General features: G+C 29.4%; 1 long non-coding RNA gene across 2 annotated transcripts; it reads left to right on the top strand.

Moving 5' to 3' along the window:
* Positions 1–3565: 3565 nt before the first annotated feature.
* LOC136205335 (uncharacterized) lies at positions 3566–6869 on the top strand. 2 transcript variants are annotated; one of them, XR_010675910.1, is made up of 5 exons: positions 3566–3857; positions 5219–5355; positions 5578–5677; positions 5949–6058; positions 6258–6869. It is a non-coding gene; the product is annotated as an uncharacterized lncRNA (long non-coding RNA). The 2 variants fall into 2 exon arrangements; XR_010675909.1 differs by lacking the exon at positions 5949–6058.
* Positions 6870–7644: the final 775 nt, after the last annotated feature.

The following is a 7644-nucleotide window of genomic DNA, read 5'->3' as shown; positions in this document are numbered from 1 at the left end:
TTTAAATTTCCACATTTTTCTGGCTTCCAACTTCCAACATTTTTCTACTAGTATTGTGTTATTTTATTATTATGGGTGTGCATTTTTTTCATTGAGATGTTTACAAATATAAACTTTTATGGAGATATTATATTTTATGAGATTCTCAAATTCGAGCTATCTTAAGTATATGTGTCTTTTATGGTTACTTTGTTTTTGACAAAGTACCATTACTTGGTGTGTTTTCACCATTGGATGATGGATTAGAAAATTAATTCAATGACGAAAACACACAAAGTAAGGCTTACTTTATTTAAAACAAAGTAAACATAGCCTTTAGCCTTAAGTATAATATATTGATGATAGCCCTTAGTTTCAAACAAAATCTCACAATCTTCATAGAAAGAAAAGATAGATTATGCATCTATAGAAGTTGTAGGGCGACCGCCGTTTATGTAGATGGAAAGTCTCTTTTGTGAAGACATATAGAGATGGAAAATCTCTTTTCAGAAAGTTTAAAGGTAGGCGACCATGTTTTATCGATGGATGATCATCTTTTTAATATAGAATTTAGGTAAACATTTATTTTCATGTTCGATGATGAAAACCAATAATTGTGCTACAGGGTCTTGGATATAACTTAAATAATAATAACAACAACAATAATTCGTGGTTAAAAATTACAATGGATTTCTGAATTATGTTTGAGTATGCATTTTCATCTCGGATATAACTTACCGAAAAGTATATTTATATCAATATATTATGTTCTAATATATTTTGTTATGATTACTAAAGTATACTAGTTTTTGGCCCGTGCGATGCACGGATTCATCTTAATATATAAATATTAATAAAAATACAATCTAATAATTACAATTAATGACATAAATGTGTTATATAAATTAAATATTATTATTTGATTTTCACATTTACTTTAAATAATATTTTTATAGATAAATATAATAATAAAATAAAAACTAATATATTATATATTATATTATATTTTTTATCAGTAAAAAAGGAGGAAGTGACACCTCAGTTCCATCGTTACTGTTTTATATTATATATAGATATGTAGAGAATTAGAGAGATTTTAGGGATTAATTTAAATTCTGTAGTACTCTTAGATATATGGAATAAAATAATCTTTTTATAGATAAATATACATAATAAAATTAAAATTAATATATTAAATTTTTTCTCACTAAAAAATGAGGAAGTAACACTTCAGTTCCATCGTTACTGTTTTATATTATATATAGATGTGTAGAGAATTAGAGAGATTTTAGGGATTAATTTAAATTCTGTAAAACTCTTAGATATAGTACGGATACAATAATCTTTTTATAGATAAATATATATAATAAAATTAAAATTAATATATTAAATTTTTTATCACTAAAAAAGGAGGAAGTGACACCTCAGTTCCATCGTTACTGTTTTATATTATATATAGATTTAAAGCGTATAACAGTAATTAAAATATAATTTGAGATTCGTGATAAATTATATTCGAGGTAAATTTTATATGTTATTAATAATCAAGTTTCGAGTTACCATATAGGTATATATATATATATATATATATAATCCATCACTAAAAATGAGAAAGAAATTTATAATGGTAATCATGACAAAACATGATTTATAATTGAAATAAATTTCATTGTAAGTATAATGTTTCAATACCTCTTTAATTATTTTTTTCAATAGGTCTTCAACTTCAATAAACAACTATTTGTGGAACTTTATATCTATTTGTAAAAAAAAATGCATAAAAATAAAAAATTCAATCTATATGAGTTAGATAAACCAAATTAAAAAAAATCATTGAACTTCACCAGGTTCTGAATTTGGAAAATTATCTAACTCCAAACCTAACAATTGAATTCATATAAATTCTGAAAATCCAAATTTTAGTTAGAGTTAACAATCGAAATGATTATACCTAGCAACCTATACTAAAAAAGAATGAAATATACAAAATCTTTATTTAGTCGTTTTGAAAAAAAAATAAATAAAAAAGAAAACATAGATAAGGTAGCGAGAGGTGTGGAACAACACAATTGATAACAAAATAACTACTAAATATGAAAAAAATCGACTAATTACCTTCAGAAACATAACGATTTCGTGTAATTTTGGACACATTTGCTTTTCCTGGTTTCAATTGTTTATACCTCTTCTATTTCCATCAGATTTCTTCAATTGGAGATATCATAGTCTAAATTCTTGAAAAAAATGCTATTAATACAGTTTATCAATGAGAATTGCTCCTAAATAAATCTGAATAAGAACAAAATTATAAGACTATATTATTTGAAGTAAGAACAAAATTATAGGATTAAGAACAAAATTAATACATAATCAAAATTAAAGTCAATGAGGTCTTTGATTTTTGCTAGCCAATGAATATAATAGTGGAATACTACCATTCATGCTTTATATATAGATTTATATGTGACTTTTGGATTTTCTTTGCTTTGTATTTTTTCATCTTCCTGTAACTCCTACTTTTTTTTATTAGTTTAATTAATGGGATATTAATTGACAATAAATAATATGAGATAATTAAAACTCATTTATTCTTTTTGCTCATACATTGTCAACTAAGCCAAAAAGCCTCTAAAACACTTCTTGCAAATACTCTTTACTTCCGCTATTATAAATTATAGAAGAGTTAAGAATCGAAACGATTACACCTACCAACTTATACTAAAAAAATGAAAATGTACAAAATCTTTACACTACAAGAAAAACAGTAATTAGCAACCAATATTTAAAACCAGATTAAAATCGGTTGCAATATTGCAACCCATATGGTTGCAATGCATTGTCATTGGTTGCAAAGGTGAGAATTAGATTTCTTAAATACATTTGAGACAAAAATATGGTTTCAAAGTTCTGTTGGTTGTAAATATTACAACCAGACCCGTCTCAACATATATTTTCTGGTTGCAATATATTTGCCCTAAATTTCAATTTTACATGCAATTTTAAAGGATAAAACACGTGTTCATAAATGTAATTCCCATTTCTCCAAGCCAACAGTTAGAGTTGTAAATGTGTCGAGTCGCTATAATGAGCGGTTTGGTGCCCGACTAGATAAAAGTTCGATCAAGTTTGACTCAATTTTAAACGAGTTACTTACAAATATGATGTTGTGGCTCGATTTGAGCATTATGAAGCTCAATTTGAAAGCTCGCGAACGGATTTGATTTATAGACCAGCGAATAAGTTCATTAACAGGTTTATAAACAAGCTCATTAAAAGCTCATGAAAACTAATAAAAAAAACTTTAATTTTTATAGGTTTCTAAATCGAAACTAACGCAATTTTAAGTTAATAATATTAATTTTATTTAATACTGTAATTATAATTTCATACTTTTTTTTTCAAAAAACAAATTGATATAATTGAGTTATAAATAATATTATAACACTTGATATTTAGGTTAGTATTACCCGTGTACCCAGTACCAATTCAAATAAATAAGTAATAGTATTATTTTTTCAAAAAAATAAATAAATTAACTAATATTATTTTATTATTTGACATATAAAGGAGTAAAGTAATGTTTTAGGGTTTTTTCCGGTTTTCCTTCTCATTTCCACCTCCATCAAGCTTTCTATCTTCGTTCTTCCTCAGTTTTCCATTTTCGCCTCCACTTTCTTCTTCAGTGCTCCGTCTCTCATAGACCTCCATAACCCTTTTCGTTTCAGTTCTCCATCTCTCACCGACCGCCGTAACACTCTTCGCTTCAATTTTCCATCTCTCGCCAACCGCCGTAACCCTTTTCCCCAGTATCTCTCACCGATCGCGAATGGCCTTAGTTCTCCACCGGTCACCTCAACTGAACTCGTAACTGCTATAAGGTGGGTTATCTTTATCTTTTTTATTTACACATCTGTCTTAAAATAGCTTTCAAAAATTCAGTCGAAAAATTGAAGTTCTAAATTTGAACTCTGACTCTGTTTGTGCTTGTTTATCTTCCTCTGTTTAGCTCAAAGTCTTCATTCATTTTTCATCTTAATTTTATAGAAAAATTATGCATTATGATTATGTAATATAATATTATCGATTATTTTCAGTATTTAGTACATGAATGATTCGATTGTTATTATTTATAAGAGATATCTGTTGAATAGGACAACAACACATCCAACATAGGGTTGATGTATTTGTTTGTGTTGGAGGAACAATTAACTGTCAGAGTTAGCGCTGGTTTCCAATTCAGCACTTCTGTGCTTGTTTGTCTTATAAAGGTAGATTATTGTGTTTTAGTTTGCAGAAAGTTGGGGGGTTTTCACCAAGGTGGCAACTTCTGAGTTGCAATTGGTCAATGGTGGGGATTTTTCTCCAGTCCTTTCAGTTCCTTGTTTGGTCTCGCTTACAACTGAAAATGAATAATGTATCTTATAAGATATTTCAATTGAAAGATTTTAGATTCACTTAGGCCTAATTGTCCATAGAATTATCTTTTCAATTTCTTCCATTGCTTTGTTGTTGGTTTTAGTGTTTATTGCAAGTGACAAAAATGGCAATTGTAACTTTATGATGTGGCTTCAAATATCTCTTATGCTAGTTGACATGGGAACTTTCTAATTGTATCATAATGTCTGATAATTCAATCCTCAATGAGGAAAAGTATTTTGCTACATGATTTCAATTAAATATTTTGCTACATGATAGTTCTTGCTTCTTGCCTTAAGAGAACTAACCTTAACTTGGCTTAATGTACTTTGACGGGCTGATTAGCATCTTAATATTTCATTTAGTAAAAAAAATTATTTGATTGTCATTTGTTAACAACAGATCCTAACTATTTTGTTTAATAATCAAGTTGAATCTTCTATTTTCGCTTGGAAATTATACCACTATTATGAATATTGGTGTTTTCAAATGAATGTGACTTGTGTGATTCTTGTCTCCTATTTAGCTACTGAGTTCTCGTTTAGTTAAATGGTCGTGATGTGATAATAACAAGTTGTTTTAGGACTATGATATTTACAAATTAAACTCTAAAGTTCATTCCGTTATTAGTTTTTTTTCTATTGAATTTTTGTGCCTCCTACCATCTCTCTCCCCCGCTCCCCTTTCCTTTTTTTGTTGATGATTTTAGTAATGTACTAACGTTAGCTAGTGTGAGAAGGCATTCTGGTACCAGTTTCATAAATATTAAAATGAAATATGTATGGAATCATATCTTAATCCTTTCTTTTGTGTTCGTTTTCAGTTCCCTTCAGGCATGGGGAGCGAATTGGTTATCAGTTACCTTGTTTCTCAAAAGTACACCGGGGACAAAGCTATGGTGAAGGTTCTTTGTGACTCAAAGATACTTGAATTCAATATAAAACTCGCAACTCATACATGGTTGATCCCAGCACATATCAAAGCCTCTCTCCTATTACATTCAAAATTGTCAATTTATTCTATTAAATCACTAGTTATTGGATGTTTGGATTTTACATAATTCACCCCCTCTTAATATGGCATATTTTCTGAGTTTCACATTAAATCTTGGATTTGGAATTAGAAGTTGTATAACACATTAGTAGCTCATAGAATTTTGTTAATTTTGCATAAAAATGGTAGGTGCTGTGCAATGTGGCCAATGCAAAAGAACATGAGTAAATTCAGTGGACCACTTTAATGGACAGTTTAGAGCTGGTGGTGGACTATGTTGGCTATACAGGTATTAGCAATTTGTTGTTGATCAATATATAAAACACTAAATTTAGCATCCTTGATATCATTTGCTGAAAGATAAAACTGAGTTGAAAACTTGAAATTACATGTCATCGCATCCAATACTTTACAAGTTCTATGAACCATGCTTTCTTTTGTTTGTCACCCTCCAAATTGCAATGCAGTTTATGTTAATAAAACCCATACATATGCATATGTTTTTTTTTCATTACCTTTCATTTAAGTTGGAGCTGATATGTTTGATAACTGTTAAATAGATGTGTGGAATCTTTGGCTTATGAAGGCATTTTAAGTGTAAAATCAGAAGCTGGTGTGGAAAAAAGAAGTTGAAGTTGGACCTGGTGTGTTTTGGAACTGTCAAACAAATGTATGCCAACACAAGTCATGTGTATGTTTGTATATTTTAGGAATTCACAAGACATAGTGATGCATGCACATAAGCTTCATCAATTTATATATATATATATACACACACACACATTAAGAACATGTACAAATGTTTGTGTTCATTAAGTAAAATATCAATGCATAGTTTTAATTTTTTTTTTTTTTCATTTTAAATGTAGGCAGAGCATGAGAACAATACAAGTTGAACAACACCTACTGAACTTGAGGCAGCCATTAATCAAATAGAAGCATTCTATGTGCCTTGTGAAGGGGTTATCGGGATCAAATGTCGCTTCTTATAAATACAAGAGCTGCTCCATCTTCAAGTCCTAACATTAACAGTGCATCTATCTCGTGCTAATAGAAAAACTCATCTTCAGTCTACACAATAGAGGCTTGATGGTTTCAAGAGTGGACTCATTTTATAGAGCATATAGAGCGAGTATATGTCGACAACAGGCTGATGAACGAGAACGACGCATAGATCAATCGCTTTAAGGCTTGCATTTGGGTGTTAATGCCGATGAAATTAATGAGCTTCGAGGACGATTGACAGATATAAACACAAATTGGTCCTTCAAGGCAAATCCAAACCTCTCGATTGGCTTATGACTTGGAGAGGTACAATTAGATTCATATAGGTCTTGGAATATTTGTTTTTGATAGTTTTTTGAAAAAATGTGGATATCGAATCCATAATCTCCATCTTAATTTGATATTAGAGGTGTATATGTATATACTCATTTTGGTGATTACATTATGTCATGGATGTGTAGACTTTCACTAGTTTATTACTACGAGACTTTAAAACTAATTATTATTAGTTATAAATTTAGTTTATTATAAGTACTTGCAAATGTAATTTGTTTATTTGTGGAAAAAAGTGTATTTATGAAAGAAGCGGCCAAAAATTTACCTACGAAACTTTCGTCTAATCTGGCAACATAATTTTGGGTTGATGAAGAAAGCATTCAATCTTTCGTCTGAAATATGGTAAAAAACCATAGAGAATTTTGCAACCAGATTGTTTGCAACCACAACACTAGTTTCTAACAACGTTGGATACACAAATCTAATGTTGGATTTTGAAACCAAATAATGGTTGCAAAATAATGGTCTGTAAGTTTGCTACCAACTTGACAACCAATTTGATGGTTGCAAATATTGCTACCATAAAGCTAGATTTGGTTTCAAATGTTTAGCAACCTAGTAATTACCAACCAATTCATTTTGGTTGCTAAAAATACAAATCTGGTTGCAAAAACGTGTTAGAAACCAATTTAGCAACCATATTTTTTGTTGGTAATTACTGTTTCTCTTGTAGTGTTATTTAGTCATTTTGAAAAAAATGCGAATAAAAAAGAAAACATAGATAAAGCAACGAGAGGTGTGGAACAACACAATTGATACAAAATAACTACTACATATGAAAAAAATCGAACAATTACCTTTGAAAATATAACGATTTCCTGTAATTTATGACACATTTGTTTTTCCCAATTTCAGTTGTTTATGCGTCTTCTATTTCCATCTTTATGCGTCTTCTATTTCCATCGGATTTCGTCA

Source organism: Euphorbia lathyris, chromosome 9 (assembly GCF_963576675.1).
Source record: "Euphorbia lathyris chromosome 9, ddEupLath1.1, whole genome shotgun sequence".
Classification (NCBI taxonomy): domain Eukaryota; kingdom Viridiplantae; phylum Streptophyta; class Magnoliopsida; order Malpighiales; family Euphorbiaceae; genus Euphorbia; species Euphorbia lathyris.
The sequence above is the reverse complement of the archived record's forward strand: the minus strand, read 5'-3'. Positions and strand labels throughout refer to the sequence as shown.